At 38.3% G+C, this 25,240-nt stretch overlaps 1 protein-coding gene across 1 annotated transcript in view; it reads right to left on the reverse strand.

Annotated features, from left to right (window-relative positions):
- The window catches only part of ANKRD11 (ankyrin repeat domain 11), a 240,116-nt gene that overhangs the window by 203,686 nt on the left and 11,190 nt on the right, over nucleotides 1-25,240 (reverse strand). The window contains 1 exon segment of the mRNA XM_030581844.1: nucleotides 1,640-1,718. The gene's annotated coding sequence lies outside the window, so the exon portion shown is untranslated.

Here is a 25,240-nt window from a genome sequence, read left to right on the forward strand (position 1 = left end):
AATTAAGTCCTGTTTAAATAAAATCAGGTTCAAAATGCAAATATTCAAACTGAATACTGCTTAGTTCAAAATGTGAAGGAATACAACTAATTATCTTTCATATCAAATTATTAAGTATGTCTGGTTTGCTAATACACGTGGTGTTTTACAATTGATTTTGATGTGGTGCAATGCCACACACATTCAGGTGAATGCCAGAAATATTTACTGTGCATATATCAAGAGGTTTCCTACACTATCACATTTTAATTACTGTAATAAACTGTGGCAGGGGAGAGCTGCTGATGCTTGTCCTGTGTTCTGTTTCACTGTGAACGATTTTTGTTATTATTAATACTCACCAAGCAAAAGTGAAATAGCTTGTTTAGTATGAATATCTTGGAATAATAATACGGACAGTCCAAGTACAACATGATTTCTTTTCAAAACTTTAGAATGGAAGAAAAACTCCATAAACTTGTGAAACAGACCATCTGATTCAGTGGGTGCCCATTTCAACATTGAATTAGTCTTTTTTAAATAAAAGCAATTAGTATCACGACAACTAAATTACAACACAATTTAAATTCAGCATAAACCAACTGTTAATCAAGCACCTAAACATCCAAGAAACAAACACACACACTAGGTTATTTATTACATTCCTTCACCATAGTATTTGAGGACCTGTAGACAGGCATTTTCAGTCCTGGACTGATACCTCACAACCTGCACAGTTAAAACTGCAGCTTTGGCCCATGGAAAAATGGAGAATTCCAGCTTTCAATTAGGATTCTATTCTCTGAAACTGCCAAGGCTAGAGAAAGATCAGTTATACTGTTCGCATTATTTTGCTTTTCACAGTACAACAGCACACACCATTCTCCCATAACCAATCTCAAATTACGCTATTCTAAGTTCATTTTTCTGCATTCCACTCTAAGTAATCCTACTAAGTTTGTATGTATAAAAAAATTCTATGAATTCCAACATCTAAGGATGTTACGAAAATATAAGTCCCAAACACAGTTTGCCATCATTTTCCAAAGCCTTCATTTATTAGCATTATGCAAGCCTAGGACGCATAGAAGTCTACTGTCCATTGGCTTCAATTACCCTAGTTATTACTAGCAGAAGGAACATTAGACAAGTTAAAATTTTAACTCGAAGTCTCTTCTTTAAGAGCTTTTTAGGAATCATTGGTAGAAAAAAGGCCTATGACATACTGTGCAAGGATATTAAAAGTATCTTACTGACTCAGCAGCCAGGCACACTAACAAGCTACAAACTTTGCTGAAATTAGACAAAAACTGATCCCAGATAGTTCACCAGAATCAAATTAACAGTCCTGCTTTCATAAAGGGTCAGGAAAACGCACTACATTTGAACAGATTTTCTTTAGAAGTAAGTTTGTTTGTTTTTTTTTAATATCCATGGACATTTGCTAGGATAAAATTTAATTCAGTGTGTCTCAGCAATTCCATCAAGAAATTTAAAATATTTATATTCAGTATGAAAATATCAGAAAGGTGAAGTAGAAAAACACCATGATGATCATACCAGTATGTGGCTTTGGTTTTTTGTTTTTGTTTTTTGCGCACAGAAATAGCACAAAACAAAAGACAGTGCTTCAGAAAAAACAAGTAATTCAAATATTTACCGATTCCATAGCTGAAAGCTGTTGCTAGCGGAGCATGTATTAAATCCAATAGAGGTGTGTCCCAAAGCAGCTGTGTATTCTGAAAGAGAAGATTAAAATTAGTTCATGTAAATATTAAAACACATAGTTAACTTTTAACTTCACTTGAAAGTACACCAGGCATTCAAAGGAAACGTACTAAATAAATACACCCGATAAAAACAAGACATTATCTTTGTGTCTACTCTTATGACTTTCTGGTCTAACAGCCCTTTATCAGGATTGGAACAAGAAATGGTTTCATGGCAGGCTTAACAATACATCAGCAACTAATTTTTAAAAGATAACTGAAAGCAGTTTTCAGGTACTACACACACATTCAAGTCTATCAACAAATTGTTTTTGGTTTTACAATCACACTTTCCTATTTTTTTAAAACATTCTCTTCCCTGTTGTTGAGAGACCCTGAAGTAAATACCATGGGGTACGTCTACACTACCCACCGGATTGGCAGGCAGCGTTCAATGTATCGGGGATTGATTTGGCGCGTCTCATCTGGACGTGATAAATAGACCCGCAAATCGATACCCGTACTCCACCTTGGCAGGAGGAGTAAGCAGAGTCAATGGGGGAGCCGCAGCAGTCAACTTGCCACCATGAGGACGGCCAGGTAAGTCAAACTAAGATACTTCGACTTTAGTGTAGCTGAAGTTGCGTATCTTAGTTCAAACCACCCACCCTGCTAGTGTAACCCAGGCCAAGGAAACTGACTCCACAAGAGGAAACCTTAAACTGCATGCATGCTGTCAAATTCAGTAACCTGGAAAATGCATTCTCACTGACCTCTTTCAGTTATAGTAATCTTAGGTGCTACCTGCGATAGAAGGGAAATTCAGACAGAAATGTGATTGTTTTAAAAGTTGATGTCCTTTTATTTTGCCATTCTCAGAGTAGCAAGCTGCTGATTAGAAAAACCTGGCCTTTTATTCATTATTCTTACTGCACTCATTTCTTTTTAAGGATGTTTTTCAAGTGAAATTCTGAAATTGAAGCTTTCGGGTGCTGGGCAGCGATTGCCAACAGTTTCCTTAACATCTGAGTACAAGGGGGAACTACAATGATGGATCGGATGACAAAGTTAGTGAGACAAATGTTAGCCCATAGTTTCCACTCTAAGTAAAAAATCGAAGTGTTCAGTTACTCCTTCACAATTCTTTCTTAACTGGAGGAAACTCATACATAATGTCCATAATAAATTATCCAAATAGAGTAGATTACTCGATATTATGTTAGCATATTCTTGTTCATAACTGCAGAGAAGCCTGCCTCTTCTATGGGAAAGAAAAAAGTTTAAGTTAGCACTAAGGGAAAATCCATATATAGCTATCAAATGTATAAATAACTACATAAACTAATCCCCCACAAATGATAATCCTAGCTCAGAGATGTTTTTATTATAGACCACCAGAAACATTTGCAAAGACATATTAAAAAGAATTAAGCAGAAGACATTGTGCAGGCTTCCCCAAGCAACTGACTTCATACCCTTGACATGTACATTTGACCTTCTGGAACAGTTCTCAGGTCATTCAGGGTACGTCTACACTACCCGATGGATCGGTGGGTAGTGATCGATCTATCGGGGATCGATTTATTGCATCTAGTGTAGATGCGATAAAATCAGTCCTCGATTGCTCTGCTGTCGACTCCAGAATTCCACCATGACGAGAGACAGAAGTGGAGTCAAGGGGGGAGCGGCAGCAGTCAACTCGTCACCATCCTCATGACCAGGTAAATCGACCTAATATATGCCAACTTCAGCTTCACGTAGCTGAAGCTGCATATCTTAAGTCAACCTCCCCTCCCTAGCATAGACCTAGCCTCAGAAGACTAGCTGTCCTGAAATCAGCTTTAAAAGTGTCTTCAGATCAAGGCAGGATGCTTTGAAGCCTTGGTATCATTACACATCTTGAATATGCAGTTTTCAGAAAAAATAATTGGAATGTATAAGAGAATCTGAATCAAACACACATTCTAATGATCTAGATAACGGGGAGAACAGCGGCATCAAGAACAGATTGTTCTATGTGAGGAGAATCTCAGATATTTTCAATAGTCAGAAAGGAAGAAACTACGCAACTCTTACTATGAGGCTTCCCCTTTTACTAACCAGCCAAAGCAGTCACCTTAAAACAGTGCTTTTCAACCTGTGGTCCGTGGAGCCCTGTGGGTCTGCAGACTATGTCTAAGATTTCCAAAGCAGTCCGCACCTCCATTCCAATTTTTTTTTTTTTTTTTTTTTTTTAGCTGTTAGCAAATTAAAAAAGGTTGAAAACAACTGCCTTAGAAGACATTTACTGGAATCAGCTGAAGAAAACCTTCCACGAGACTGCACACAGTAACCGAAACGCTTCATTTCTAAGGCTCATCTCCCACTGCTTCCTCTAGTGAGGCTATTCTGAAACACACCAACAGCAAAGAAGAGTATGACATTCCACCCTACTATTTAAGTGGCTCAATCAAATATGACCTTTTAAAGGAAAGGCATTTCTTATTTGTTGGAAACATTTAGACTTTCACTATTCTAAGCCCTGTCTAGGGAGGACCAGACACATACATATGAGAACTCAGGATGATTATTTGGGCACACTTAAGTGACTCCTAAAACAGGTATTTGCAACTACAAAGACTTATCAATACCGTCCTGCTGAAACCCTAGGGGCTCTAGACATACAGCAAAACAAAATAAATATTATGGCCAGGGAATCATTTACCAACCTTCTTCAAAACTTGATGTTTGTTTTGGTCAAGATCCCTTAAACTCAGCATATGCCTAGAGAAAGGTGCCTTAAGGACATTTTCCTATAAAAGTCATTTTGTTGATGTCACAACAACAAATCTTTGGTCCCTTTTTAAAGTGATTCTCCCATTCACAGGGCTGAGAGTTACGTTAGGACTGCCACTAATCTCTTCTACTGGCTCCAACTCTAGAATATCCCTTTAGTCTAAAACATGGCACAGAGGAGAATTATGCCTGACTGATTCACTTTAAGTTACTGTGAGCATGCAAACAGGTTTGTTTTGTTTTGTTTTTTTAATATTTTTTACATAAATTGCTTTTACTGACTGATCCCGCATAGAATCCTCATCATCTCCCAAATCTGACTTCTCTCAAATATACTTATTCTGGGGACACAGTGACTATGACCTCTATTCTTGCTAAGTAATAATACAGAACTAGAGAAATTAGAAAGCTCTCCATCATTGCATCTTCCCTCCTCTAACTGGAAAAGCTTCTGCCCTTTATCTAGAATCCAGTGCTGGAGATGGGATGACAAGGGACTTTAAATGGTCCAGGCACAACTATAACTCCAACTCCTAGGTCTTACTGGGAGAAATGGGGAAAAAACAAAGCACTAACTTCCTAACCTAGGCAACAAGAGAACCAGTTAAACAAGCAGACCTAGCATGTGATAATGGAACATTTAATATAAACTAGTGACTTAAGCAGGGGGTTCCAAGAAGTCCAAAAGGGTAGGTGCTCTTTGCATTGTAAGCCTCTAAAGAGGAAACAGTACGCACTGCAGCAGATCACCAACAGTACTGTGTGTGACCAAAGGCCACCAAGGAAAGGTAAAAAAACAACAATCAAGATCTCCCCACATCAGCTTCCAGGACAAACAGCACAATTCAGGCAGTGTCTATGATCCAATTCAGACTGTTCTAAGGGTATATGCATGCAATTCCACTGAATTCAGTGGAGTTACATCCTGAGTTACTCTGACTCTGAATTTGGCCCTATTTTTGTAGACTCACTCACACTCCTCTGAAAGCACAGACTCTGCTGTCACTCAACCTAGGCTGAAAGAACAACAGCCAATAACCACCATCTCTAATCTGGAAACATTTGTGACTTGTCCATTTTGATTCCAGCAAGACGTCCCTTCCAATCTTACATACTCTAGGATTCCCACTTCTCATCTTTATCCTTCGCCTCTTCAAACAACCGTCTTTCTCCCGATAACCCTTGCTCCCACATATCCCTCTCTGCACAACAGATACTGCTTTTCCCATGCTAACCCTTTTACTGGAAACAGTCTATGCTTCAGGGAATTTCTTTACCTATCCTTCCAAGATGTGATAGTCTGGGGCACCTGCCTAGGTACAATTTATGAATGCCAGTTGGATTTTAATAACTATGTTTATGCTTTATGGCTGTATTTTGCTGTAGTCTTACATCATACTACTTCAGATAAGGAAAGGGAGGGGCACCTGGCTGTGTGCCTCGGAATGAGATGGATATGGTCTGTCAACAACTGAATGAAACTTGCCCTGGCAGAACAGTGGGGTGGTTGCAGTGTGGATAAAATGAGTTTATGTCCGGACTGCAGCGGGGTAGTGACCAAGGCCAGATCTACACTACAGACCTATGACTACATAACTTCGGTGGTCGGTAGTGTGAAAAATCCACACCCTGAGTGACGTAGTTATACCAATCTAAATCCCTGTGTAGACAGTGCTATGTCAGCAGGAGGGCTTCTCCTGTCGACACAGCTACTGCCTCTCGGGGAGGTGGATTAACTGCACCAACAGGAGAAGCTCTCCCAGCGACATAGGAGCGTCTTCACTTAAGCGCTGCAGCTGTGACAGTGCAGCATATTAAGTGTAGCCCTGCCCCAAGTAACAGACCACCTGACAGGGAACCTTGATCACCTGAGAGGAGGCTCAAGGCTGACCAGGAGGGTCACATGGCAAAGGGGACTGGAAATCTATAAAAGGACCAAGTTTGCTCAGAGCAGTTCTCACCAACCAGAACAAAAAGAAGTCTGTGCCGGAAGAGTAAAATCTGGAGAACCAGGAACCCACTGACCAAATCGCAAAGAATGCTCAGGAGCAGTGATGAAACTGGAAAGGAATTGCATGCAGGTATTTCTTGTTTTGCATGGATCTGTATACTGTGTGCTATCTAAAAGTAAAAAGAGTGATTGGTTAAGAAATCCCTCTGCCAAATATTTTCTTCAACTATCACTTATCCATAGGGGTTAAACTATAAACCAGAGTGTGCATGAAGGTGGGGCTCTAAGGAAGGTGTTCGGGGAGTTTGGGGCCAGGGGTTTCTAGCAATGGTCTGGGGGCCTACAGCAGCTGCACCATATGGTTCCACATCCAAGAAGGATACCATGCAGTCTATGCCGAGAAGGGATGCCAGACAGTCTATGCCCAGGGAGTAGGAGCCCAGAGGCCAAAGAGACAGTTCCTGGAGCCTACTCAGGCCCTAGGGAGCTTAAAGCTCAGACTCAACACATGGGTCCAAACACAGCAGCCAAGTGAACGTTCAGAAGGGGGATCTCAACCAGGGCCATGACACATATACAGATGGGTTTTTCAATCATTGTAAATAGATAATTCCTAAATACATTACTCTTGAGAAATTGAATGCAGGGACAGAAGCTGGTTTATTCTGGTGGAATTAGAGATGGTGCCCCCTAAGGTACTTCTGCACTGAAAACCTTCATTTCCATTTATTCAAAACCTAATTAAAGTAAACCAGATAAGGTTACAATGTGTTACAATGCACAAAAAACAATACGGTTAAATACTGCTTATCCTATACTAGTTTTACAATTTAATTAGGTGAGAAAGCTAATTATGTCTAGCATTATAAATTATTTTTTGTGCCACTTACCCATTTCACCTGTTGCAGACTACTTTATCTGGTATCCTAGTTCTGCTAATCTTGTTAATGCAAATCCTGACCTGTAATATTAGCACACTCCCCCTCCAACTGCCAATAAGGGACAAGGTATTAAATTAATAGCTTTATTTTCCTTCAATGCACTTTTCATAAGAATGCTGAAAAAACTGTTCTTTTGCTTGGACAGAAATACAGGCAACATACAGATTATTCAAAGCCAGAGGCAATCACTTGTTTTCTATCTAATCCAAGACTGTTAAGTGAAGGTTTCAAATACCTAAGAAACTTGGAGATGCTCATTTATCTTACCCATTCCATTTTTTAAAAATTCCCATCAATTTCATAGCATAACATTTCTACATAGTTTCCCTCCAACCAACTACCTTTCAAGCACTTATGAACAAACCAATGTGAAGAAACCAAGACATTTCTCCTCTATTAACATATGGTTAATGTCTAACTATGTTTATATATCACAGTTCCAAAACTGTGGTCGCCTGGACCATTTGCTGGTGTCCCAGAGCGCTGTTTGGCTGCATGGTTAACTCACAGGCCATCTGCTTTTAGGTCTCTAAGATCTTTACTGCACATTAGCTGCAAACTAGGATGAACCAGCCTAGTTGCCTCTCCTAGGGGTCACTGCTACCAGTAGGAGTGGCACTGACAGTCACCAGCTGCAAAGAAACATTGGAAAGGGAAAACAACAAGGCAACATGCAGTGAGAAAGAGGACCTGGCAACAGGGGAGGTATGCAGGGTGCAGAGAAAAAGAACACCGTGGAGCAGGTGAACATTTTCAGGGAAGCGGGAGGAAGCAATGAACAGATGGAGAGCATGGAGACATGGAGAGCAAAAGGAGACTGACTAACGCCTTTCAAAAATGGGAAAATATAATTCAAGACATACAACTACATTCAAAAAATACTTTATTACTGTTCCTCTTCTATGTAACCAATTCTTGTACTGTCAGAGGGATGCTGTGCAACTGTGAATTGGTAGTGTGGAAATACAGAAGATTATGAACGTCCTGCATTTATATGGCACCTTTTCCCCTTAACTAAGATATGGTTATATGTTCCCATTACAAGATTTACAATTGTTCTATCCTGAAGTTATCCACTTCCAAAAAGTGAACAAATAAAGACAGCCTGTGGCACAAAAATCAAAACTGAACTTCAGCTATACCATCATGGTGCTTCTTACTCTAGTGCCAGGTAATCATTGCAGTAATTTCTCAAATTGCTGCCAGAAGTCAAAACAAATCCTGTTCAATGAAACAAGGAAATGCAATTTTTGTAAAAAGATTGTCTGACTTTCTCCTTCCCAGAAGATTTAATGCTGAAGTAACATTCTTAAGTTACCTATAAAACCCATAATTGATAACATTTATATAATTACTGTGCATGACTTGTATAGTATTAACATAGGATTCTAACTAAAATTGTTAGAAAAAAATTCCAGCTAATGATATTCTGAAGTAATTCAATAGGTTTCTATTTACCAGGAATAAGAAAAGAATTACTTCAGTGCAAGCGTGGCCAACAACAGCCCACCAGCCAGATCTTGCCTACCAGTTACATTTATGAAGTCCATGTGGCATTCAGACTGTGCAAAGTACAAATTTTCATTTTTTAAAAGTTCCTGCACCTCATGGCTGTGAACTATTCAAATGAGATGCTTAGACAAATGGTGCAATCAACATGCACCTTGTTGAGTACATTTTGGAGGCTACTGTTATAGAAGTCTACATAACATTTCATCTGTTGGAAATTTTAAAATTGTTTTCCCTACCAACTTTTTCTCACTCACTTTTATTTTACTGCAAATCTAGTGCTACAGGAGCTAAGATGACTAAATTCCCTTCTTTCTGCATTGCTGATTGTCAAGCAGTAGATGTACTGACCTGTACTTTGAAAGACTGCTGCTATGAAGCAGCAGGGAGATCATTATGCAACATGACATGAAAACGGTGGAATTTTAAAATTTCTCTACAATGATATGGTGTTATGAATGCAAGATAATTAAGATTCAAGAAGGTGGGGTTTTGGTTTGAAACAGGTAAAGAGCCATTTGAGAGCTGTTATGATCCTTAATATCATGTACACATTAAATAAGTGGGGAAACCTAGGTAAGTACTTAAATGATTAAAAAATGAATGGTCTGGCCTCTTCAAGTCCTAGCAATCCCTACTCTATAGCAAAAGAAAACTAGTACAACATGCATCATGGCCAGCCTTTACCCAATGAGGAGTTCTGAGCCTCCCTGCTGCATTCACTGCACAAATGTGTGCTAATCAAATGTACAGTGCACTGCCTGGCCTTTTCTTGGAATTTTTCTCTGAAAACGTCAGATTAGGCAAATTAGTAGTACTCTCAAGCTTCCTTTTAAGAAAGCATACCTTATAAAATAGATTTCTTGTATCCAAGTTAGACTTAGTGCTTTTCATCTTCAAAGCACTTCACAACGACAAGATGTGAATTTTGGCAAAAAATAAACTTTTTACTACTTTTCCATATTGAAATTAAATATGGACTGTTTGTATCACTTAAGTCAGACAGTTAAGATCTGAAAGAAAGGTGGCTGACTGATTCCAACAGCTAGTGAGATGGTGATGTGCTACAGACTGATAGCACTGAGTAAAAAGGATAAAACAGAATGAGATTTTTTTACAAATACATCAGAGATACAGAACTTCAATCACGACAAAAAGTGTCTGAGAAAAATGACCTTAGGAGCCAAAACTTATAAGCCCTTCCAAGAATTCTGATTTTGACTTGTAACACTTAACATGCACAATTTCTCTTCTGTAGTAGCATGGAAGAACCAGATGCTTAAATCCTGCTTCAAAGAAACAAATATCAAGTGCTCACAGCAATCCTACAAGACAGAGTGACAGGACAGAAAGACAAATTGACAGGAAGCCTTTCACCTTCAAACTAAGGACTTATAATGAATGGATTTTAAAAAGTAAATACCAAGACCATGTCCCTCTAAACTGCTAAAATCACTTTGATTTAGCAGACACTAACTTCCATTTTGATGATGATACAAAAGTAAGGTGGACACTAATGAAAGCAACACTAGATTCAGGTGCTTGGTTTAGAGTTACACAGGCTTCTTCACTTAGAAGTCTCTTCTGGGAGAAGTATACACTTTTTCCAATACCAGCAGAGGTAGTGCACTCATCTGCCTTTCTACAAAATAGAAATTTTAAGGGAAAGAAGAGATTTCAACAAAGGGTTTTGCAGCTTCTGTAAAAAGGATGCACTCCAGGGAATATACAAGGGACTGATGGAGCTTATCTTTGAAGTATAAGCTCATTAACTCAGATGAAAAACCTCAGACAGTTTAGTGGATTTAAAAAAATGCCTAGAAACATTCTATAGCGCATTCCACAAACATACTAAGGACAATCAAACAAAATTACTTACGTAGCTGTACATGATACCATATAAACTGAAGGCTACTGAGCCTTCATATTCCTCACAATGTTGAAAGAGGAGACTCCTTTTCAAATACAGTGGCAGCAAGTTAAAATGCAAGAATTCGAGAATATGGTTGAGGGAATTACAGCATTAAATATTCCTTTTACCTCTAAATTACAAGCCTCCTGGAAGTATTTCTAGACATTCACCTTTGGGACAACGGCGATTACATTCCTAACTGGTTATAGCAGCAAGATTGGTTCTCACAAAGGGCGGAAAGACAAACCCTGATTTATGCAGAATGAATCAACATGGTCTCAGAAGTAATTATTATAGAAAAATTCAGCCAGTGACTTCAACACCACTAACACTGAGCCTGTTAAAAGTTTCAGTCACATTTTCTGTAACAGATCTGAGAACAGGTCTGTCCCATCTACACTGGCAGTTAAACCTGTTTTCAGCCCTTGTTCTGGGAAAACTTATTGTTGACAATCATTAGTAGACATATCAATTTTACATAGTAAACTAGAACAGCATGTGAAGGGCCAATAGCAATTTCTTAATTCCATGGCTGTCTCATGGGAAAGTAAACCCAAAAAACAAAACCATTTTCATTATATACACACTTTTTAACTGAAAATTCTTATGTCACATCACAAGCATTTTCACGGTTCTATCTCACTACACTCATCTTTTGTAAGGGTCTGCTAAGTCATTCAGCATTCTAAAATAACACTTCTGTCAATGCTATTTGCTTTCTTTTTTTAAAAAAATGTCAGGCAGCTATATATAATCCAATATATAAAATACACTTAACTGTGCAATTGCGGACAAGCAGATACTTCACCAGCAGTCGTCAAGCTACCTAGATGCACTGAGATTTTCCCAATTATTGAAGTAACTGAAAATTGGAATATACAAAGAATTCCACTTTCTGCAACAAACAGCCTGGAAGAGCTGTAAACGGAGATAACTCTTGGATTTTCAGAAATAAAGAAAACTTTGATTTAGTAGTTTTAAGGAACTCTGTAAACGGGCATGATATCCTTGGTCTCAAGCTGCTGTATTTTAAGTCCTATCTGTATTCTGTCATTAGATTTATGTCAATGTTAAAAGGTGTCTGCACAAAGATCTAGTTGCCTTTACCACAATATAAAAATACAGCAATAAACCTTAGTTTCCTCAAAAAAACAGCAGAAAAGAAACCCTCCCTCCTCAAGCCACAGAACCCTACCCTCTGTTCACTTCCCCTACCCCAAAAGCACAAAGGGATAATTATTTTATCTGATGTATTTTTAGAGCTCCAATGAACAAGGTATGGGTATTTAGGTTGTCTGAAACTAGTTCCAATGTGTTTTGTTGAAATATTTTACTTAGAATTGAAACTTTACATTTGTTAACATGCATTTATCATACAATTTATGCAGATCTGACAAACCGTGAATGAGGTTTAATGACTCGAGATTGTTGAAGGATCCTACAAAATGTCAGAAAGTTACTGGTGCTCTAAAATTCACAAATATAGTTTCAGATTCTCTTTGTAAATATTTGTACACTTCCACCTTTACTTTCTATTACAAGATTCAAGCAGTCCATACAGAAGTGAAATTATTCATTTCAGAAGGTCAAGAAACGTAAGAAAATCACTCACAGTTAGAATACAAATTAAATTTATAATGTTGCCAGAAGAAAGTTACCAGCACTATCATAAGCATTTGCGTATTCAAGGGACAAAGCAGTATCTATGAATGTTATTTTAAATCAATACATGATCTTTTGTAAACTACTGCAACAATGTAAATAACTAAACTTTTCAGAATTACAGAAGACCTCAACTTCATTATTTTTATCAATTGGCTGGTTTCTCTAAATCAAAAATTGTTAATTCTCTATCTATATGAATACATCAGAATTACCAGTCCCTACAGTTACACAACCCCTCATTGCTCTACACTGGTTTCACAATTTTTCTAGTCTGAAAAGTACTTGGCAGGTTAAAAAAAATAGATATGTCAGAAGAGTTCCAGTACTTAGAAAAAGCTGAAAGCTTCATGCCACTTGTTTTGGAAGCTGTTTTTTCCTGTTGGATATGAGGTGGCAGAAAGAAATGAAGCAAACCTGAACAGTTTCTATTGTACTTAAGATGTTTTCTAATCTATGTGCACAACTAAAATTGTATAGAAATACACAGATATGTGTTCCTTCAACCTGGATCATGTCTGGCTTGCCTGATTAGTGGAAAATGTTAAGTTAGAACATAGTTCCTGCAATTTCCTTTACCAGCTTTGGACTATAAACTATAACTTGCCCTTCTGAGCTAGCAAATGGAGACAAGATTTTTTCTGTCACTATACAGTACATGTAGCTTTCTGTTTGATTTATTTTGCATAAGTAACAAATCACTACTGGTTCTAAGCAAGCACCTCCACCTTCCTAACGTTAAACATGATCCAAGTCCAACAGGTCACTGAAAGAGAAACGGAGGAACCAGCACAGTCTACATGGGGAAATTTTTCCTTTTTAGCAGCATTACTTACTCCAAGAGACCACCACTTTCCTAAACAGGAAATAAAAACAAGATTTTTAGGGGACAGAATAGTTATGATCTACTGGAGCCTGAGACAAAAAAATCTAGGAAGCCATAGACCTTCCAGCTTTTGGCCCTGGCACTGTAAATAATCCCCTATATCTTTCTTGTCATTTTTCCTTTAAGGACTCCAAAGGCAGACATCAGTATGCTAATGTTTCTGACCTTTAGAGCTTTGTCAAATCTCTTCCAAAGAACATCCATAATCAAGCATATATAGAGCATTAAGAGGAGAAATCAGCTTAAGTACAATATTATGTTCAAGAAATAGTGGATTCCCTTGCTTTAAAGCTGCATTTTATTAGCGGGCATTCAATTCTGTTGCCCAACAAGAATACAAACATGCATCTTGAGCGCAGTAGGAAGTGCTTCTGATGAAATATGTCAGCTCAGAGAGCAACATCACCACCTCTGCCTATATCTGAATCAGTTCCTAATCCAGATCTATATCTGACGCCTGGGTCTAAACCTAATGCTTGGAACAACCAAGCTATGTCACTCTGGGTTGTGAAAAATTCACCCTCAAGAGTAGTTAAGCCAACCTAAGCTCCGGTGTAGGCACCTCTCTATGTAGATGAAAAAATTCTTCAGTTAACCTAGCTCTCAGAGGAGTGGACTAACTACAGGGACAAAAAAATCCCTTCCATTTTTGTAGTAAATATCTTCCTCACAGCACTACAGCAGCACAACTGCAGTGTTGTAGTGGAGATAAGCCCTAAGTATCAAAACTTCTGGTGTCCCCAGGCTGATTTTGACTCAGTGTCTTCAAGCTACTTTTCTTGTCAATTAAGCATGTTGTCTCTTGAGCCATTATAGAATCCCACAATGCCATTTTCAGTGCTTCTTTTCAAAGCAGAACTGTTCTATAAGGGAGTCTTGGAACTTGCATATAGAGAGGGGGGAAAGGGGAGGAAAAGTAGATTCTACATCTCAAACACCTGCCTAAACCCCACCAGAATTAGCAAACAGTCTCCTCTCCCCACATCCTACAGCCACATAACTAAATACGCTACTGGAATTTTCAATCAACCTAAATACAAAGACATACATATAGGAACCAAGAATGCAGGTCATGTTTACAGGATGAAGCATTATATTTTGGAAAGCAATTACTCAGAAAAGAACTTAGGGGTCACTGTGGATAACCAACTGAACAGGAGCTCATAGCGCACTGTGGTGACTAAGAGGTATTGGATATATAAGCAGATAAATATTGAGTAAGGAGTATGCTGTATATGGCATTAAGGAGACCATTACTGGAATACTGGAGACAGTTTTGGCATCAACACTTCAACAGAATGTTGAATTGGAAAGGGTTTTAAAAAAAGAGCAAAAAGCATAACTGAGGTCAGGAAAACAACCATACAGTGAGACTTAAGAAGCTCAATCTGTTTAGCTTAAGAAAGACGACTTGACCGTGGTCTGCAAGTCTATATGGGGAAAATAAATCTGATAGAAGAGGGTTCTTAACTCTAGCAAACAAAGGCACAAAAAGATCCAATGGTTGCAAACTGAAGCTAGGCACACTCATTCTAGCAGTAACAGGCACAATTTTAACAGTGACCTAGAGACATGGTAGAGTCTCCATTATCTGAAGTTTTTAAAATCAAGATTGAATGTCTTTCCGAAATATATGCTCCAGTACAACCGGAACTTGAGCTTTCTCCAGAGAAAAAAAGCATAATAAACTCACCACAAAAGTGCCTGAACAACCTATTTCCCTGACCTTCAAACAGTGGTCTACAATATCTCAATCAGATAACAAAAATGAATAATCATCCCACACTTACAAGTAGATACATGTAAATAAGTTTCACAAAAAAAGCTTAGCAGACAAAAACTTCACAATACAGATTTTTAAGCTAGTTATACAACTGCAGGTTCAGAATTCACTTAGAAAGCTTGATTTTTTAAAAACAAATTCAAGTTAAGTGACTGCATCATAATCTACTCACCCACAGAAATATTTCCACACCTTTTGGCAAACTGGAGTTTTATATTTTAGAGTGTTATGTTAGACCACACTGATCTGATTCACAAAAGGCTAAAAAAGAATCTCTCTGATGTACCAATAGACATGAGCAAGTTTTAACAATTGCATTTTTGAAGTCTACGTTTCTGCATACAACAGTTGGCCATAAAATCACCTCAGACTATGGAGCAGGACAGACCTTACATGAGCTGTCCTAATAGATTTATACTTGGAATCTTTTCCCATTGTCTAGACAACTGCTTAGTAGATGTCAGGATAAAAAGATATTCTTCAACACTTCACATAAATTGAAAGCACCTGAAGCTTACACAGAAGCTATTTCTTCCATTAGGAGCACTGAGCAAGTTTAAACAGCCACAGCAATTGTTACAGAATTTGCTTCCTCCTGTTTTCCATTCATGTCCCTGAACACTATCCCTTATAGCAGTTTCATATTATCAATGCCAACAAGTATAACATTATTGCACAATAACATTCATTTCTAAAAGTAAGGGTTGGAGAAACAGCAGAGACTTCACCCACATCATTCCACACAAGAAAAACCCAGCCAGAAGGACTCTATCTAGTTATATAGAAGAAAAGACAAGTTCTAGCTTTATTGTAGTACAGTAGCACATGGAGGTCCCAAACAGCTTAAGGGCCCCAGTGCACTATGCCCTCTACAAACACATAAGGAAGAGACCATTCATGCTTCAAACTGCCTTGTCTGTTCAGATTGTATGGCAGGGGAAACAGAGGCACAGAGAAATCAGTAATTTGCTCAAGGCCACAGCAGGCAAGCAGTACAATTGGCATTAGAACCCAGGTTCTCAGGGTCATTTCAATGTCCCATGCATTAGTACCTTGGCTATTTTAAAATCATAAATTTTCATCTGTTTTAAATTGTAAATTCACATTTATGTAAATATGAGATGATCTTCACTCTGCTGGTGGTTAAAAACTATTCCTTTGTCATCATATCTTGTTTCAGTTGGCTGACAGGAAATTTCCCATTTCAGGATATAGAATAATTATGGTTCAAGTAAACAACTGCAAGTATTTATCACAAACAACTTCCAATTTTAAGCATGAAATCCCTCTGATATACGTATTTCCATAACAGCCAACATTGTCCTCTACAGGGCTTACATTGTATAAAAATTTGTGACTGACCCATGGTACTGATTAGCACCACGAGGAGGAGGTGTCCGTGACAGACATAGGAGCTATCACAGGTGTCTTTTTTACATAAAGTGAGCTAATGTAAAATCCTAGCAGAGACAAGGCAATGTGGTTTTTATCTTCTGTTGTTACATAACCCAAAGTGGGGATGTAAGAGTTGACCAAGAGTAGCTACATCAAGATAAAACTACTATGTCTTGTCTCCACTAGGATTTTACATTGAGATAGCAAATCTCAAATTAGCTCTGTTAAACATACACCTTTTCGTGCACTTAAGACAAAGCCACGCACTCATGTCACTGCCATTAGCAGCAGTAAATATTGATACCAAAGCTACCCAATACTATAAATTTACTCAGTCAGACATTGTCTACACTGGACTTTCTTACATTTTCTTATAACTGAAGCTCCATCAATGACAGCAACAGTGAGAAATCTAGTTCTGACCTACCATCAGCATTTTTACCACTATTCTGTCTAAACCAAGGTAATTAAAAACACCAGTGGCCACCTGTGCCCTGTCTATACTAGCACTCTCATGGTTGCTCCCATAAATAAAGTGCTTTAGAAATAACCTAGTGGGTACATTTTTATTGTTTTGTAGACACTAATAAAGGAAACCATCACTCAGCTCATATTTTATAAACGTAGTGCTGCTAAATTATGATATTAGAATCTATTTAGGACTAAAACTGATGAATGTAGCAAGCTGTTCTGCTAATCAAGAAAATCATGCTAGGAAAAGTAATATGAAGAGCTTCAAGAGCTTCCTTACATAGTTTGCAGGATAGCTGCCAAACTGAAGCACATTATCTTCTTCCCCTCAAAAAAACAAACACCAAACTACAACCAAATGAGCATTTGTAAATGAATGTCTGTAGCCCAGCAAGCCAGAAATGACATGGGCAAAGCACATTTCAAAATTCAGTTTTGTCTAGAAAATACAGAAGAGATGAAAATTATCTGTACAACTAGTTACAACAATTAGTGCTATCACATGCTCAGAAACTAACTAAAAACCTTTTTGTCCCCAAGTTCATACAAATTAAGAGAACTTTTCAAGCTTGCATGGGAATGTCACAGAACAGTGATCTCTCCCCTTTGGAGAAAAGATTCACTGTTGATTTTATAAAGCCTATCTACTGTAATGGCAATATAGTCTCTTTCAGCCCAAAACACAGACAAGACTAATATTCTCCTCGTCTTGCATCTATGTACCATCAACAGTAAAAGTAGAAATGCTTCTAGGACAGACTACATCCCTCCATTCCAAACTATGTACTATAGAACACAGGGTTAAGTGTAGCCTTCAAAGCAGGAGCTGGAGTAAGAGGGGTAAAAGTCACCGGAATCCAATTAACATGGCCATCAAAATGACAGGTTTAGCTGTCACACTTGAAAGCAAATTTAATTCTGACAATTATCCAATTATTTGACAGAAGGTTTTAAAAACTGTTTCCCTCATGCCAAGCATTAGCTTTCAATGGAGTTCCAGTCAGAGCCCAATATACTCACTTGGCCCAGCCAGGCTATTCCACTGTTTTGTTTGCTTACCAAATAAATTCTTGCAAGACACTCTGTTAAATGGAGCTGCTTAGTGAGTTCCACAGAAATTAGCTTGAGCACAGCATCTGTTAATTTGTGTAAGCAACTATGGTTATACTGTCATTCTGTCAAGCCACCGTCTTCAAATGCATGCTTGAAAATAAACTGCCTCAAGGATTGGCTAGTTAAGTTGCATTCTTTATGGTCTTTTCCCCAACCTGAGCTAGCTGCCTCCCCATATAAACTGCCATTTATAGTCATTTCTATCCTAAACAGAGGAGTCATTTTTTTAAATACATTTTTAAAAGACTGCCCAATTAAGCCACACTGACATCCCATTCTTTGAAATATTGCCAAGACAGAGCAACCACCACCACCTACATTTGCACTGAGCTAAAGCAGTGCAAGATATTATGGGCTGCTTTTTTTGTTTTGTTTTGTTTTTTTACAAATACAGTTTCCTAGCCTATAAAAGCCTTGTTCATAGGAAACAGTTCATCTTAACTCCAGATCAAAATTAGCTTCTTAACATTTCCCTGTCCATAAGCTGTTATACATTTTTTAAACAATTAATAACTTTTCTGTATAGCAAAATCTCTCAAGTATATATAGCTACTGTTTTGAACATGTCAAATTGAAGCAATTTATGTTACTTGAAATTTTAATAAAACTAAACATTCCACTTCTGAAAATTTAAGCTATAATTCTTGCAGAAGTGACCTTAAAGGGAGATGATTTTCAGAAAGTGCTCTCATCTGCCCTTCTTAAAATCAGCCCCCTTTAACATCTCTCAAACTTGACAGCCAGTCACCGATGCACCCCAAATCCTGCTCACTTCTGAAAATGTAAGTCTTGACATTTAAAAAAAGAAATGTGCACTGCAGACCTAACATGAATTGAAAAGAACAATATTGGCTATGGGTGAAATCTTATTTTTAGACATTTTCTGCAGTTCGGACTCTGGTTTGGGGCCACAGATTCTAAAGTCACAATTTGTCTATTGTAGTAATCAAAAAAGCATTCTTTTGTCAATACTATGCATTGCAAGGTATGTAAACAAGCAATGGTGCTCTGAGGTGGATCACATCTGTTAACACAGAACAGGGTTCAAAGAGGTTAAAACTTCTTATCTAGTATATCACGATTAAGTTGGCACCCACCCCTTCCCTTATGTGTGTGTGTGCAGTAGGGAATTTCCACATCTCAAGTGTGCTGCTGTCATTTGGTCCAAAGAGGTGACAAAACTATTCCATATACATAACACACTGCATTACAGATACTACAGACAGTCTAACTATTCTCCTATATTGGAGGAAAACAAAATGCTAAGAAAATGGTGGTATAGATGCATAGGAAATATAAACATGACTCCACTCTAACACCACTCCCGTCCCACCCCCAATCTACCTTAAACTCCTTACATACATTATCACTATTTGTTTTTATGCTAACTTATGACAAAACTTAATTTTTTAGAAGTACTTCAAAATAGATCCCAATCTTATGGAATTCTCATAATAAATGACTGAAGCAATAATTGTGACAGTTATGGATGTTTATAGTTCATTCATTTTTAGTTTGAATGCCTTACAATTTTTTTTTTGCAATTGGACCACATCCGGTTTAACCATTCCTTAGGCACCCCCTTCATTCTATCAGTATATACCACACAAGTTTTCTTGAACATCTGAACGAAGATGAAGATTGGCTTGTGGTGTCCGGCTTTGGGAGACTATGTTAAATTCATGCTACTACATTAAGGGCTTACAGTTCTTGCCAAAAAGTGCCTAGATCAAGAAAGAAGATGAGTTCATTCAACTCTAGAACACTGCCTTCTTGAGCAAGGGAGGATTTGCAAGCTTCCAAAGATTTGTGGAGGCTCCATATTGATTGACAATGGAGTACCACAAGGATACATGCCTCTGTCCTTTTCAAGGACTATGTCAATTGATTCAAATATTAGCGGCTGAGAGACAGACAAGTGCAATGTTTCAACCAGCCACATGCAAAGTTCAGGATATCAGCTCTCGAGTCTCCCTGGAGATTCCAAACACTGGGGTACCCAGGGAGAAATAAGAAAAAACAGTACTAATCCTCTTAAGTGGTTGGTTTGCCTTCATGTTAATGGTGAAGTATGCAGCACTCTCATAATGTAGATATGAACGGGAATAGGAAGGAAAGTAGGGGCAGACTCAGTACAGATAGGAAGAAAAGGGAGATCAGCAAAGTTGTTTTGTGACAGAGCATCTGTCATAGTTCAGGAGGGCTGCAAGGTTCAGGAAGGAAGAGAAACTGAGAACTGCAAGTAAATTCTGTACTAAACTAATTAATTTACCTTAGTAAATATCTATATAGGGTTAATAGTATGTCCTGAGCTGTACGAAAGTCATTACCCAGTGGAAATGTCTAATCTTTATTTTTCTGTGCATATAGCATGCTTAGCTATCTTTCAGGGGCATGTGTAATTCAGAAAAAAGCATACCATAATGATCCTAAACTGATATGTAAATCATATTAAAAGACAAGCTGCCCACTTCTACAACTACAAGAGAATATGCCCTCCCTACTCTACCAACCCTCTCAGGAGAGGTCCAAATAAATGTCTTCCAATGCACTCTGAAGATCACACTCCTTGCCTACTCTACTAGGGGTTATAGTATTGTACACCCTTCAGACAGAGTACCTCCCAAATCAGTTCTATTGTTGCCTCTGCGTTGGCCTACTGTCCTGACAGCTGAAACTGTAAAATGACCTTGCTACTGCCAGCTGCAGTGGACATGCAAAATCTCCACATCTGCTTTTTCTAGGCATGAGGGTTCATTGTTGGAAGTAAATCAAATGGAAAGGTAAGAAGAGCTCAGGAGAATGGCAGCTGTGGTAGAAAAGAGCCTGTGGCAGGGATGTCAGCAGTCAGAGAAAGAAAACAGAAGCAAAATCCTATTGAGGTAGCTGGAAAATAAGACTAGAAGTGACCTCAACAAGGCCCATTTTGTTGTTAGATGAAATGAAACATTTCCTCTTTCATAAGCATGATTTTCTGCTTCAGCATCACTCTGCTAGACATTTCAAAGTGCACTGTTCTCAGAGGCAAAGGTTACTCTGGTAGGGAAGATTTTTATCCAACAGCAACACCACCCAAATGAAGACAAATGATTTACTATGAAAAAGTCAGTTTTATTAGATTGGTATAGTAAATGTTTTGTCTTGCTTCTGTGTTTCAGAAAGTTAGAATCTTAAATGGGACCACAGTCAGAAAAAGAACATTACTAGTTAAGCTATTAAAGTAAAATTTAATGTTTCAAATTCTGATGTAAAAATAAATGCTACAAAAATTCCAGAGCCATTTCAGATATCTACTCAATTCTTGTGAACAAACTGCAGCACAAAAAGAGAACTGCCTAATTCTTAGATTTCTCAAATGTGCTTAAGTAATCTGGACATTTTACACTTTTATGAATTAAATACACCTCCCTCCAATAACCATGATTCCCCCACTGCAAACTGCATCGTGATTAACAGAGGTCCATTAGAAAAGCAACATATAACCGAGCTCTCGTTAGCAGTCAGTGCCACATTGGGCTGAGTTTCTATAGCAACCAGGGAGAAAATATAAAGCAAACTACAGTTAAATGAAAATTATTCTCTGTGACAATACATGCAAATACAGGAACATTTTCAAGGCATTTCAGGATAAAATGCTTAACTATACACACGTACGATGACACTAATAAGCAAAAGGCTAAGTTAAGCAGTTTATGCCTTAATCAGTGATTGAGGACAGTAGTGGCATTTTCAAATTCTTACCCTTTTGGAGTAAAAATGTTAAAGCTGCCAGATAAGAACTGAAAGAGGAATAAAAATATTCAAAACTGACATACACTCAGACAATGCATACATCTTTTAGAAGAGGAGGGTGGGGTTTGTTTGGTTTTTTGGTTGGTTGGTTTGTTTGCAGGTTATAAAGTTGCATGATTTGGGTGTGGTGATCCTATAATTTTTATGACTTTCCATCATGGAAGAAAACATGTTGAATTTGAGAGGTAGAGCCACTCAGAATATTCATATAGATTTGGCTGAACGGGAGTAATGACTTGCTTTAACTAGTTACAACTCATACTGGACAGGTTTCATTCAATGGTCTGCATAACAGTATTTATGGTAAAAGCAGCAAAGAATCCTGTGGCACCTTATAGACTAACAGACATTTTGGAGCATGAGCTTTCGTGGGTGAATACCCACTTCCTCAGATGCATGAATATTTATGGTGTTCAGTTTAAAAACTAGAAAACACTTCTATATTTCAGTAAAATAAGCATCACAGTTCAGCAGACCAGTGACTGCCCAACCCTTCCCGCCTCTCCGCCACCGTCCAAAAAAACAATAATGCTTGAATCTTCAGGATTTTATTGTAGAGAGATAAAAATTAACTCCACCCTGTACATAAAACTGCTCATAGGCTAGCCCAAAAGCAAGTTATCTTCCTTGATGTTTGACTTTAGCATAGTGAATGTAATAATACCCTATAGGGGAATAGAAATTTGTCTGCAGTATCATTTTATACTTCTACATCTATGGAAAAAGCATTTGTCAAACATTTCAGTGAAAAAAAGGCAAGTAGTGTTAAAAGCTATCAGAGGGCTAACAGTAGTTTTGAAGTAGAAAGGCGATTACCTACAAACACTAAATATGCACATCCAGTTGCATTTTCCAGTCATGCTCCACCCATCTTCCCCTACGATCATTCGCTGCAGGACCCACAGCAGCATTGCAGATATTTCCATGAATCTAGTCACTGAAATCAGTACAGTCCATAACAGGTAGCTAAAATCTCCCTCCACAATTTCCCCTGCAAACAGTGACACATACAACCCTCTCTGTCTGATGCAGTGAAGTAAGAGCTATCAGAGATTACATACAGAAAAATCCAACTGCAAACTTCACTACAGCAGCAGTTGCTAGGACTATTTTAAAACCCTCCAATAATTGTTAAGGTTTGCCTTCCACTGAAACTACTTTCTGCAGTGCTATAAGAGGCACAAAAGTGTTTTGCTCTATCTGAAGAAAAATGTATTTTTAAACATGTAAAAAAAGTCAAGATCTTGAAACGGCAAGGATTAAAATTCAGTGCACAGTCACCGACTATGCACTTTTAAACCTGCTTCACAATTTTCCTCCCCAAGCAGAAGAATACCAGTGAGCCAAGTGGTCACTTAACTCACAAGTGAACAGTCTCTTTGCTCAGCACAAACTTCCTGGAAGTTAGTGGATGTGAGTAGGCCTGTCTCCCTCTCATCATAAGACGCCTTTCCATGGTACACCTCTACCACAATATAATGTGACCCGATTTAACACAAATTCTGATATAACGCGGTAAAGCAGCGCTCCAGGGGGGTGGGGCTGCACACTCCAGCAGATCAAAGCAAGTTTGATATAACATGGTTTCACCTATAACATGGTAAGATTTTTTGGCTCCCAAGGACAGCGTTACATCAGGGTAGAGGTGTACTTAAGCTTCTGCAGGGAGCAAGCTTTCATCCTTGCAATGTTGGGGTGCATCCCACTAAAAAAAAAGCTATCATTAGCTAACATGGGAAACATGACAAGAGTTTGCAGTTTTCACATTTATTAGCAGGTTGAGGTAAACCCTCACAGGAGCCTGGGGTAATGAAAAAACTCAACCATCCAGAAACATGGAGCACAGTAACAATAACATCCAGTATTCTGGACAGAACAACACAAACCACATCATCCAGAATGCTGTCTGTTGTGCCAGACCACACCCTGTTTCACCCTGATGAATCAGCAAGAAAAGGACAAGATTCCAGCTCTCTGAAGTAACTGGAAAGCAGGGTTCCTGTTAATTTCAACCATCACACATACTGCTTCATAAAAGCAAAGTCAGTGGAAGTACAACCGGGACTTTGTTCACACTAGCCTTTAAAAAAAAGAAAAGGGGTCTCACCAACAGCTCCAGCAGTGGGAGTACTAGTGCAGAAAGGACTTCCAGTGCAGACAGACACTGGTAGCACCCGCTCTCCCAATGTTGCTGCCATTGGAGATTTTTTGAGAAAAAAGCCTGATGGAGACAAGGCTAAACGCACAGCAGTAGCAGGAATGCATACAACCAAACAATTCTGTAGTTTTGTTAATCAAACATGCTAAGGTTTTATCATCATTGCAGGCCCTTATTTTAGAGAAACCGATGTATTCTTCATCAAGTAACTTAAAAAAAAGTATTTCCTGGGGGTAGAGATCCAATTTAGAGTTATTCAATTCTACCAGCATCCCTTTAAGTAGGCACAAGTGTTCCAGTTAAATTTAAAACAAACGTGTTTTGGTACCCTGTCAAAAACTACATTTCCACTCCATTTTTAGTTATCATAGACTGAGATTATAGTACCATCACAGAGAGTCCTACTCTGACTCTTCCAACCAAACAAATAGTTTAAGGGCAATGTTGATGTTTGATTTTTTGTTTTGTTATTTGTTTGTAGGACTTAAGACAAGACAGACCTGAAATGTCTGTATGACATTAAAAGTTCATGCGTACATCCCATTAAGATTACATCTGATGAAAATTACTTAAACCATAATTTAGAAATACATCATTCACACATTTCCTAAGAGCTTGCGCATCCAAATGTTAAAAGTTTAATTTAAGAGACTGCTGTCAAAATGAGTTAACATTTTTGTGTAACATACTAACTCTGCGCAAGGAACCTGACAATAGATTATCTGACTTTTGAAAGACAAGGCTAAAATAATTAGAATACTTGCCCTATTCACTATATTACGCCTGAAACAATTCAGCACAGTAACACCAAAGTACCCGTTGTCACTAATTACATGGGCTCAAAGACTGAAAAATCCACTTGCTTACTTGCCCATACCAGGTAAGAAACTTACCGGGGCACGGGTGGGAACTTGGCCCATCAAATTTTGCAAATTAAGCCTGCATTTTTTAAAGTGACTTCCAACCACAAGAAAAGAAAGTAGAAAATGCACTGCAGTCTTCAAGAACCTGCTGACAGCCCTGATGCCTCTTCTGTTACTCAAACTAGTCAGTTTCACTTCTACAACTTAAAATGATTCGTTTTTATTGTTACTCAGAGTAACAACATTCTGCTGCTTGAGAAAATGTAGAGGAAAGTATTGGATCAAGGGCATCAAACAGGACCAGTGTGCAAGGACCAGCCTGCAGCTACATCTCAGAGCAA

Source organism: Gopherus evgoodei, chromosome 12 (assembly GCF_007399415.2).
Source record: "Gopherus evgoodei ecotype Sinaloan lineage chromosome 12, rGopEvg1_v1.p, whole genome shotgun sequence".
NCBI lineage: Eukaryota > Metazoa > Chordata > Testudines > Testudinidae > Gopherus > Gopherus evgoodei.